This window comes from Nyctereutes procyonoides, unplaced genomic scaffold (assembly GCF_905146905.1).
Source record: "Nyctereutes procyonoides isolate TBG_1078 unplaced genomic scaffold, NYPRO_anot_genome, whole genome shotgun sequence".
In the NCBI taxonomy this organism is placed as follows: Eukaryota; Metazoa; Chordata; class Mammalia; order Carnivora; family Canidae; genus Nyctereutes; species Nyctereutes procyonoides.
The window spans coordinates 44,174,650-44,185,269 of record NW_026575125.1 but is presented as its reverse complement, the minus strand read 5'-3'; the positions used below and the strand labels follow the sequence as shown (position 1 = coordinate 44,185,269).

The following is a 10,620-nucleotide window of genomic DNA, read 5'->3' as shown; positions in this document are numbered from 1 at the left end:
AGTTTTTATTTTAATTCCAGTTAGTTAAAATACAGTGTTCTATTAGTTTCTGGAGTGCACTTGTCCATGATGAGCACCAGGTGGTGTATGGAATTGCTGAATCACTAGAAATGTTCTTTTTCAAATAAATAAATTCATAAGTATTTATTCAGCATCTCTAATGTATGTAGATATATTTAAACAGAATAGGTAGGATGTATACACACACTGACATATACATGCATATACATTGACACAATCTGAATTCTATTAGATGTTTTGCTGCCAAAGGAGTTTTATTAAAATCTTTGTAGAGAAGGAACTTATTACAGCATTCATGATAACTATAAAAATTGAAATAAAAAAGTACCTAAGAATTAGAGACCTTTATATTTTTTGACTTGGGTGGTTACATTTGTATTTATTTTGCATTAATTCATTGTTTTGTGCACTTCCTGTGATGTAGGAAAGATGTCGAGGTTCAGAGCCAATGACCAGGAAGGAATTCTTGAGAAGTCTTTCGTACAAAAAGGTGGTTTTATTAAAGCACAGAGACAGGACCCCTGGGCAGAGAGAGCTGCACTGGGATCATAAAGAGTGGCCCATAATATACATTCAAGTTGGGAGGGGGTTAGGGATAGCATAAGTCTATAACAAATTTTGGAAGCAAGGTTTCCAGAACCCTGAGGGAGCTAGCTATTTTTAGGAAAATCTCATTTATTACTGTCTAATAAAACCTTAGTCATGAGACCCTTCAGATGTGTATTGGTGGATCATATGCCTGGGGGGTGATTGCAACTTTATTGGTGAGGGGGGTGGGTGCTCGTTAGGGTTGGGGACCGTTTGGTTGGGGGGGGTGTGGGGTGGGTGTAGGGAGTTTTTGATGGGAGCGCGTGGGCAGTTAGGATATGTTTTGCTATGGTTGTCTTTTGAACTGAGATTATGATGGGTCTGATAGGCTGATGAGGTGACGTGTGGATTGGTATAGGGGAGGGGGATTCGGTAGGGGATGGCGGGAGGGTTGGTGGTTGGTTATGGGTTGGGGGGGGGAGGGGGGGGGATAGGATAGGTGGGGGGGGTGTAAAAATCATAATTGTTGATTTGTTTTGATGGTTTGTATAAGTTTGGTTTGGTTATATGGTCTGTGCTGGGTGGGTGGTACTCTTCGTGGGTGGGGGGGGAAGGGGGGTTGGGTGGTGTTGGTGGGGGAGCGTTGTGGGTGAAAGAATTATAATGTGGGGGGAAAGTGGGCGGTAGTGTGGGGCACACCTGGAGGTTATTTTTTTTATTTAATGAGTGTAAATGGCTTGTTTAATGTAGGTGAATTTTTACTTAGCCTACAACTGTTTTAGCTGATACGCGGCTTCGTGGTGTTGTCTGTCAATTCCTGGTCCCTAAATGGGCCTCGGGGGTCGCAATTGTTAGACAATGGATCGGGGGCCACATAAAATTCAGAGTAATGGTTGGTGGAGGTGGGTACTTGGTGGGGGATATGGTGGGGGGTGGTGGTGGTATTTAAATACAGTTAGCTAACATACAATGTAATATTAATTTCAAGTGTACAATACAGTGATTCAGTACTTCCATACATCACCTAGTGCTCATCACAAGTGCATTCCTTAATCCCCATCACCTATATCACCCCCTTCCGTCTCCCCTCTGGTAACCATCAGTTTGTTCTCTATAGTTAACAGTCTATTTCAAATAAAATCTAAAAAGTGGGGTAGTGAGCACTTGGGTGGCTCAGTTGGCTAAGTAGCTGCCTTCAGCTCAGGTCATGATCCCAGGGTCCTGGGATCAAACCCCTTAGCAGGATCTCTGCTCAGCAGAGAGTTGGCTTCTCCCTCTCCCTCTGCTCCTTCTTCTGGTTCATTCTCTCTCTCTCTCTCTCAAACAAATAAATAAAATCTTAAGAAAAGAGTCTGTTTCTTGGTTTGAAATATATAAACTACTAAGACTGAAGTAGTAAGAAATAGAAAATCTGAACAAACAGCAAATAAATTGAATCAGTAATCAAAAAACTCCCAACAAACAAAAGTCCGGGACCACATGGCATCACAGGGGAATTCTATCAAATATTTAAAGAAGAGTTAAACTATTCTTTAAACTATTCTTCTCAAACTATTCTTCTCAAACTATTCAAAAAAATAGAAATGGAAGGAAAACTTCCAGAATCATTCTATGAGGCCACTATTATCCTGATATCAAAACTGGATAAAGACTCTACTGAAAGAGAACTACAGGCCAATATCTGTGATGAACATGGATGCAAAAATTCTCAATAAAATGCTAACAAACCAAATCCAGCAATACATTTTTAAAAATCATTCACCACTAAGAAGTGGGATTTATTCTGGACTGCAAAGGTATTTCAATATTCACAAATCAATCAACATGACAAACCACATAATAAAAGAAAGGATAAGAACCATATGATCTTTTCTAATAGATAAAGAAAAAGCATTTGACAAAGTACAACATCCATTCATGATTTTATAAAAACCTCAACAAAATAGGTTTAGAGGGAACATACCTCAACATAATAAGGGCCATATATGAAAAACCCACAGCTAATATCAACCTCAATGGGGAAAAAATGAAAACTTTTCCTCTATGGTCAGGAACAAGACAGAGGTGACCATTCTAATCACCATTATTCAACATAGTATTGGAAGTTCTAGCTTCAGCAGACAACAAAAAGAAATGAAAGGCATCCAAATCAGCAAAGAAATAAAACTTTCACTATTTGCAGGTGATATGATATTCTATATAGTAAATCTAAAGGCGCCACCAAAAAACTGCTAGTACTGATACACGAATTCAGTAAAGTCACAGGATATAAAATCAATGTACAGAAATCTGTTGCGTTTCTATACACCAATAATGAAGCAGCAGAAAGAGAAATGGAGTAATCAACCCCATTTATAACTGCACAAAAAAGTAAGATAACTAGGATTAAACCTAACCAAAGAGCTAAAAGACATGTAGTCTGAAAACTATAAAGTATTTTTAAAATTTGATTTTATCATCATAAGGACACTTGACAAGATCTATCCTCTGAACAAAATTTTAAGTGTATAATGCATTATTGTTGATTATAAGTAGAATGTTTCAGCTGAGATCTTTAATTTATTCATCTTACTTGACTGAAACTTTATGCCTGTTGATTAATAACTCCCCTGTTTTCCCTTCCCCTTCCCCTGGCAACCATAATTCCAGTCTTTGATTCTATGAATTTGACTACTTTAGACAACTCATGTAAGTGGAATCTTGCAGTATTTGTCTTTCTGTGACTGGCTTATTTCAATTAGCATAATGTCCTCAGGTTTTCTCCATGTTGTCACATATTGCAGAATTTTTTTTGAGATCTATCACATTTTCTTTATTCATTTATCTGTGGATAGACATGTATGTTGTTTTACACTTGGCAATTATGAATAGTGCTGCAATGAATATAAGAGTGCTGATATGTCTTTGAGATCCTGGTTTCAATTATTTCAGATAAATAATCAGAAACAGGATACTGGATCATATGGTAGTTTTATTTTTATTTTTTTGTAGAGCCACCATATTATTTTCCATAGTGGCTTTTTCTTCTTTTCTACAAATAATATTCTGTTCTTTTTTCTATGCTTCTAAAATATTGGTTTATCTTTTTAATAACTAGAAATAAGAAAGTACAACAAAAGCAAAAATTTAGAAATAAAACAACGTGTGACTTCCAATATTTATATATTTCATAGATCACATATAAGGTTTAGCCTTACTGGGGGACTTACTCAAACATAATAGTGACTATTGTTATCAGTTTAAAGTAGTATAGAACGGCAGCCCTGGTGGCGCAGCGGTTTAGCGCCGCCTGCAGCCCATGGCGTGATTGACCCGGATTGGAGGTCCTGTGTCGGGCTCCCTGCTTGGAGCCGGCTTCTTCTTCTGCCTGTGTCTGGAGACCCGGGATTGAGGTCCCATGTCGGGCTCCCTGCTTGGAGCCGGCTTCTTCTTCTGCCTGTGTCTCTGCCCCTCTCTCTCTCGCTCTGTATCTCTCATGAGTAAATAAAATAAAATCTTAAAAAAATAAAGTAGTATAGAAGAATCTTTGATTAAGTTGTTGGTGGTAGGTAATGATGATATTGTATTTCTCTCAAATCTTATAGTAGTACCCAAGGAATATGTTTCCCTGATAAAACCTTCTGACTGCATTCTGTGGATTTCAAAAAATAGTGTGTTACCAAGACAAAGAACATTATTTGTGCACATGTAGCACACTTGTATGTGTGTTAGATAATGCCGTATATATGCAAATACACATAAAGGTATCTTCAAAGTGTATTAGAATTTTAAAAAGGGTAATCAAGACCAGAGCTGCTAATATTATAAGCTTAATCAGCTGTGGTAAACTCTTGGTTAATATTACACCTGTTCTCTACAAGATTCTTGAAGTAGATAAGAGCATGTACATTTTATAGCACTGAGGCTCAATGATATTAAGTGACTTGTCCTCAGTTACATAGCATAATCTCACTAAATCCAAAGACTATCCTGGCTGTTCTGACACATGTTCCCATCTCAAGTCAGCCTTTTCTCAGAAATTATGACTCCTCCAGAATATTCTAGTATAAAGATATTTATGGAAAGTGACCATTACTGGCCTTAACTGTCACTTTACTCTGAGTTTGACTAAAGAAAAATTGCCGGCACACAGGTTATTTCTATGGCCCATCCACTCACATAGTTTGCTTCAGCTTCATCAGGTTTGGGAGCTGTAACATAGACGATGATTATGTGAGTCTAAGGAACTTGGGTATGTCCTGGGTCAGTTCTGTGGTTGCTCTAGGGTCTGTTCCAGGGAATCACATTGCTCTCTGCCAAGGTGGTAGAGAGGCCTTCATCAAATACACATTTCTACTCTAAAATCCATAAAATTTTTCTTTGAGGCACAAATGACAAGAGGTAAAATCCTGTGCCCTGCTATTTGCAATCTGTGTGAACCTGGGCAAGACATTTAGTTGTTGGGAGGAAAGTTTTTTCCTCTAATTTAGGTTTAAATAGTCAAGGCCTGTAAATTAAATGGCAATAAATAGATTAACAGGAGAAAATACATGCATAAGTGGGAGCACTCAGTAATGAGTAACTCGATGAATAGCCAGAAAGAAAGGTATATATACCAACTTAACAAAAGGGAGAGAGGTTAGGACTTCAGTGGGAAATTCATGCAAGGTTCTGTCAGGTTTTTTGATGCTAATGACAATGGTTAGTCCATCTCCTTCTAGGCTCAACATTTCCATGTGTGTGTGAGTATGCGTGTGTGTGTGTTTTATTTTTGGAGAGGGGGTTATAGAAGCTGAATTCATACCTTCTGGTACTAATTGTCAGTTCTCCTTTAATCAGGAAAATTTCTGGGAGGGACAGGTCGATAGCAGTTGTATTTTTGGTAGATTCTACTTAAATTTAAATGTTTCTATGACTGCTGTTTATTCAGATATTTTCTATTTAAAATCACCTTTATGCCACTTTAGTGGACTGCTAATTCCTTCATAGGTATTCTGAACCTATTTTCTCATCTGTCATGTGTGTGGGGGGGGACATCATCTTTGCAGATTGGATCCGAAAATTTCACGGAATAATATACATAAAATACCTGACATGGTGGAGGGAGGGTGCCAATAAATGAGATCATTCCTCTCCCTCTTCCTCCTTCCTCTTACTGCATATTCTATCTCTTGGCTTTGATTACCAGCCCTAGACCCATTATTTGTTGAATCCTGTCTCACCTTAAATCACTGCTGTCTCAAGTTTTCTTGATCTATCTACTCAGCTTCTGAAAACACAGGAAAGATTTTTGTGAACACACAGGCAAAGTTCCTGCTCACAGCTTCAACTTGGAAAGAAATTTCCTCATTACACAATTCACCATAATTTACCACATCTCTCTCTACTTAAAACCCAAGGACATTTAGTGGGTGCCTACCATGAGCTGAGTTCTGTATCTTCCCTTATCTCCTACAGTTCTTGCAGCCCACAGCTCACTGTCCCTGCCTCCCTCCACAGAAACCTCTATCTTCCAGGCTCCATCTCCTCCTCCAGTTCTTTGTACAAGGAGGACAAGTTCCTTCTCTCTTTTAGGCCTCTATCTGCATTCTCATACCCAGAAACTAGATCACAAAGAGCTCTTCTCAGATGGTCACTCCTTAATAGTTCTCAGGAAGGTGTAAATAACAATTGCTTTATGTTCTCAGAAAGACTTAAAAATATCCATTTTCCTCTGTTCTAGTATGCTTCAATGTTAGATGCACAGGCAGTGAGCCAGAGGACCTGGGGAATGGCCTGTGGAATGAGAAATTGCTGAAAGTATGAAGAAGAGATGGCCTGAAAACCAGAGGGCTGAATCAGTGAGAAAAGGGGGAAAGGGATCAGGAGGAAGCACTTAGGAATAATTGGGAAACTGCCACAGTGTACTCCAAGTGGGCTTTAGCACCCAAAAAACTTGAGTCAGAGTTTTTGTTTTTCCCTTTGTCTTTTGTGTCTTTGTGTGACCCTAGACTATTCCTAACTTCCTTGAGTCTTAATCTCATCTGTGGTAATGGGAAAAATATTTTGTAGAAGCACTATCATAATGATTGAAAGAGAGAAGATATATAAAGTACTTAGTATAATGCATATCACCAGATTATTATTACTTGTACTGAATCTTAATTTCATTTTAAAATATTTTATAACATTATGTTGTGTTCTTAGTTTTTAATCTTAGAGCTATGATTCATTTTAAAAGATATTTTTTTCTTTCAACAAAACAAAAACATATTAAGTAAAAGTACAGACTGTGCACAGATAAAGTAAAAATCATTAAGCGTGACACTAGAATGACTGAGATCAAGGAAAGTTGCAGTAAATTCTTACATGTACTATTAAATACTAGTTACCATGTGGAATGCCAAAGATAATGAGTCAGATATTTTTGTCTTCAAAAACTCACATCTTATTAGAAGTGTTTGCTTCATACCTATACATAAAAGCAAAATAAGTGGTGCCTACATCAATAATATCTTTGGTGCTATGTCCACATTGGGCAAATGATTTTCTTATCAATGTTACTTACAAAATAGTGATTAACTCAAAATTTACTGGTGCTTAACAGGATTTAGACAGTAAACTGGATGCTGAATTTACAAAAAAACAGTGAAATAGGGTCCCTAATCTCAAGGGTCTCTTGGTCTAGTTGGGCAAACATATTCATTTGATGAATATTACTGAGTGAATACAATGTATCGGGGACTGTTCTAAAATTAATACCACCCAGGTAGCTAATAGTAGAGTCAGTCTTCAATTCTGGGTCTCTTGACTCCAACCTGCAATATGTTTCATTTCTAGCTACCAAAACATGTTCAATAGCTCTTTTGGCTCTGCTTAAAATCTGTTAAAGTCTCTAAAAAACCTTTTTCTGGTACTTCCTCATATGGGAACCCTGGAGGTGAAAGGTTTGTCTAGCTATGACGGTTCAAGGCTCTGAGCCAGGTCTTTCATCTTCCCTTTCCCAGACAACAACTGTTTCTGAAGAACTGATCTCTTAGCACTAGACTTTACTAAGATGGCAGAAACATAGAGGCCACTGCAGCTTCATAACCCTTCATACTGGGTAAAATATCTGCCTTCCATAGAAGGGCCCAATATTGTGGTTCTCACTTCCCAAGCTCTCTGCTCCTTCTTAATACACACAAAAGTCAGGATATGTACAAATGACCTGTTGGTTTTAGCACATTACTTATCTGAGTTTTGACTGACAGTGACCTTGCCCTTTATGGGGATGCTAAGGCTTGCTGTGTGCCTGGATTTCCAAAATGTGAATCCCTTTGAGGATAACTGTCTCATTGGGAATTATACATGCCACTACATATGGAATAAGTAAAGTGTTGCCATAATAAGCAGAAAAAGGATCAGCTTAGTGTCAAGCATACTTAAGTGTAAAGTCCCATATCCAGCATTCACTAGCTATCTACCCTCTATCACTGATACCTATACAAATAATATATATAATATACAATAAATATATAATGAAATTATATATAATAGTATAATACACATAATTGGCTTACTATTACTTATACTGAAACTTAATTTCATTAAAATATTTTATAACATAATTTTGTATTCTTAGTTTTTAACCTTAGAGTTAAGTTTTATTTTAAAAGATAATTTTTTTCAAAGAATGAAAACATCTGGGCAGCCCAGGTGGCTCAGCACTTTAGCGCCGCCTTCAGCCCAGGGTGTGATCCTGGAGATCCGGGATTGGGATCAGGATTGAGTCCCATGTCAGGCTCCCTGCATGGAGACTGCTTCTCCCTCTGCCTGTGTCTCTGTCTCTCTCTCTGTCTCTCATGAATAAATAAATAAAATGTTTTAGAAATTTTTTTTCTTTTAGAAAATTTTTAAAAAAGAATGAAAACATCTATATTATATTTGTAAATTTACATGGCACAGAATTGATAATGAAGAAAGGTTATGATTTATTTATCTGTTTATGTTTCTCCCCCCAATTCTTCACTGAGCATCTTGAAGACAGGATTTCTATATGCTTCATCTCTGTGTTCTCCATACCTAGCGCAGTACCTAACATATACTTGGTGTTAGTGTATTCTAGTTGATCAAATACATTCTTGGTCTCTTCCTCTGCAAGGTGATATTATTCCATTTGGAAGTTCTTTTCAAAGCTTATACCCACCAGTTCCATGGAAATTACTAAGATGCTTAGAGAGAATTCAGATTTTCCTATATTATAATTTTTAACTTGCTTATTTCTATTATTTCAAAGATTTTGGGGACGCCTAAGTGGCTCAATGGTTGAGCATCTACCTTTTGGTTCAGGGCATGATCCCAGCCTTGGGATCAAGTCTCACATCAGGCTCCCTGCGAGGAGCCTGCTTCTCCCTCTGCCTGTGTCTCTGCCTCTCTCTGTGTATCTCTCATGAATAAATAAATAAAATCTTTAAAAAGATTTTTATTTATTTGAGAGAGAGAGATTATTTATTTGAGAGAGAGAGAGAGAGAACATGAGCAGGAGCAGAGGCAGACGGGGAGGGAGAAGCGGACTCCACACTGATCAGGGAGTCCGATGTGGGGCTTAATTCTAGGGCCCTCGGATCATGACCTAAGCCAAAGGCAGATGTTTAACTGACTGAGCCACACAGATACCCCTAACTTGATTATTTTTATTTGAGGCTTTGATTTGAATGTGGCTAGATGCGGGCCAAATTTGTTTCTTCGCATTCTACACTAGGCTGGGTAATAATACACCTAACATCACACAATATAGGCAATACAATAATATTATTACTACCCAAAATGTCATTGAATCCTTTGTGGACATGCAGAGTTTATCAAAATGGTTGCATGGACTCATGGCAAAACAAAATATTATCTTTTTCTGAGTCACTTTATGAAGTCTTATGAATGCCAAGGGAACTGAGTTTCCAATTACTTAAACAGTTGGTCCAAGGTTACACAACTATTTTTTTTTTTGGTTACACAACTATTAACTGGTAGAAATGTGATTAGAATACAGATCTATACTAGGATAAAGGTCTAGATTATTAATTATATCATGCAGAAGAAAAAAAACAACACAGCATTAAAAAAAAAAACAACACAGCAAACACAGTTCGGGGAACCTAGTGTTTTTAAGCAGGTGAGGATCATATCCAAGCTGTAAACTCTGTGTGCCACTAAAAATGCCATAATAGAAAACCAGCAGTCAATGAAATAATTCTTTATATAAGTCATGATGGTAGTGATGATGGTAGTCATGATGGTAGATGGTAGATCTACCATGGTAGATCGAGAAAAACTTGAACTCAAATCCTAACTCCACTCCAACTTTTGGTTTCCATTTATATAATTGGCATTAATAGCAAGACATTATGAGAATTAAGGAAGAGGAAATGCTTAACCTGGGGCCTAGTGCATAGACTTGTTCTTTACCAATGTTGGATGACCCATTCCTTTTCTTTGATCCTAGGCAATGTTAAGCATTAACCCCCTTAACCATAGATAAAATTTCTGTTACAAAAGCAAGTGTGATGATTGCTCTTGTCTCTCTCCTTGTTGGTGAAGATAAAAGATGGGAGTTAAAGTTCAAATAATTAGAAAATAATACTTAAGCAATATTAATGAAATATTTAATAATTGTAAATCCAAACATTGGAATGCTATTCTCTTAAAATGATTTTACTATTTTTTTTATTTTCTTTTCTTGTATATTTTTATTGGAGTTCGATTTGCCAACATATAGTACCATTCTTTTCTAAAAAGATTTTATTTTGATGCCCCCAGATATGGTTTTCTTTTTTAAAATTCCCCTGGCTATTCGGGGTCTTTTCTGATTCCACACAAATCTTAAAGTAATTTATTCTAACTCTCTGAAGAAAGTCCATAGTATTTTGATAGGGATTGCATTAAACGTGTAAATTGCCCTGGGTAACATTGACATTTTCACAATATTAATTCTGCCAATCCATGAGCATGGAATATTTTTCCAACTCTTTGTGTCTTCCTCAATTTCTTTCAGAAGTTTTCTATAGTTTTTAGGGTATAGATCCTTTACCTCTTTGGTTAGGTTTATTCCTAGGTATCTTATGCTTTTGGGTGCAA

The 10,620-nt window shown here is 37.1% G+C and overlaps 1 pseudogene; it reads left to right on the top strand.

Moving 5' to 3' along the window:
• Nucleotides 1–450: 450 nt before the first annotated feature.
• The window catches only part of LOC129517915 (dynactin subunit 6-like), a 38,374-nt pseudogene continuing 28,204 nt past the window's right edge, over nucleotides 451–10,620 (top strand).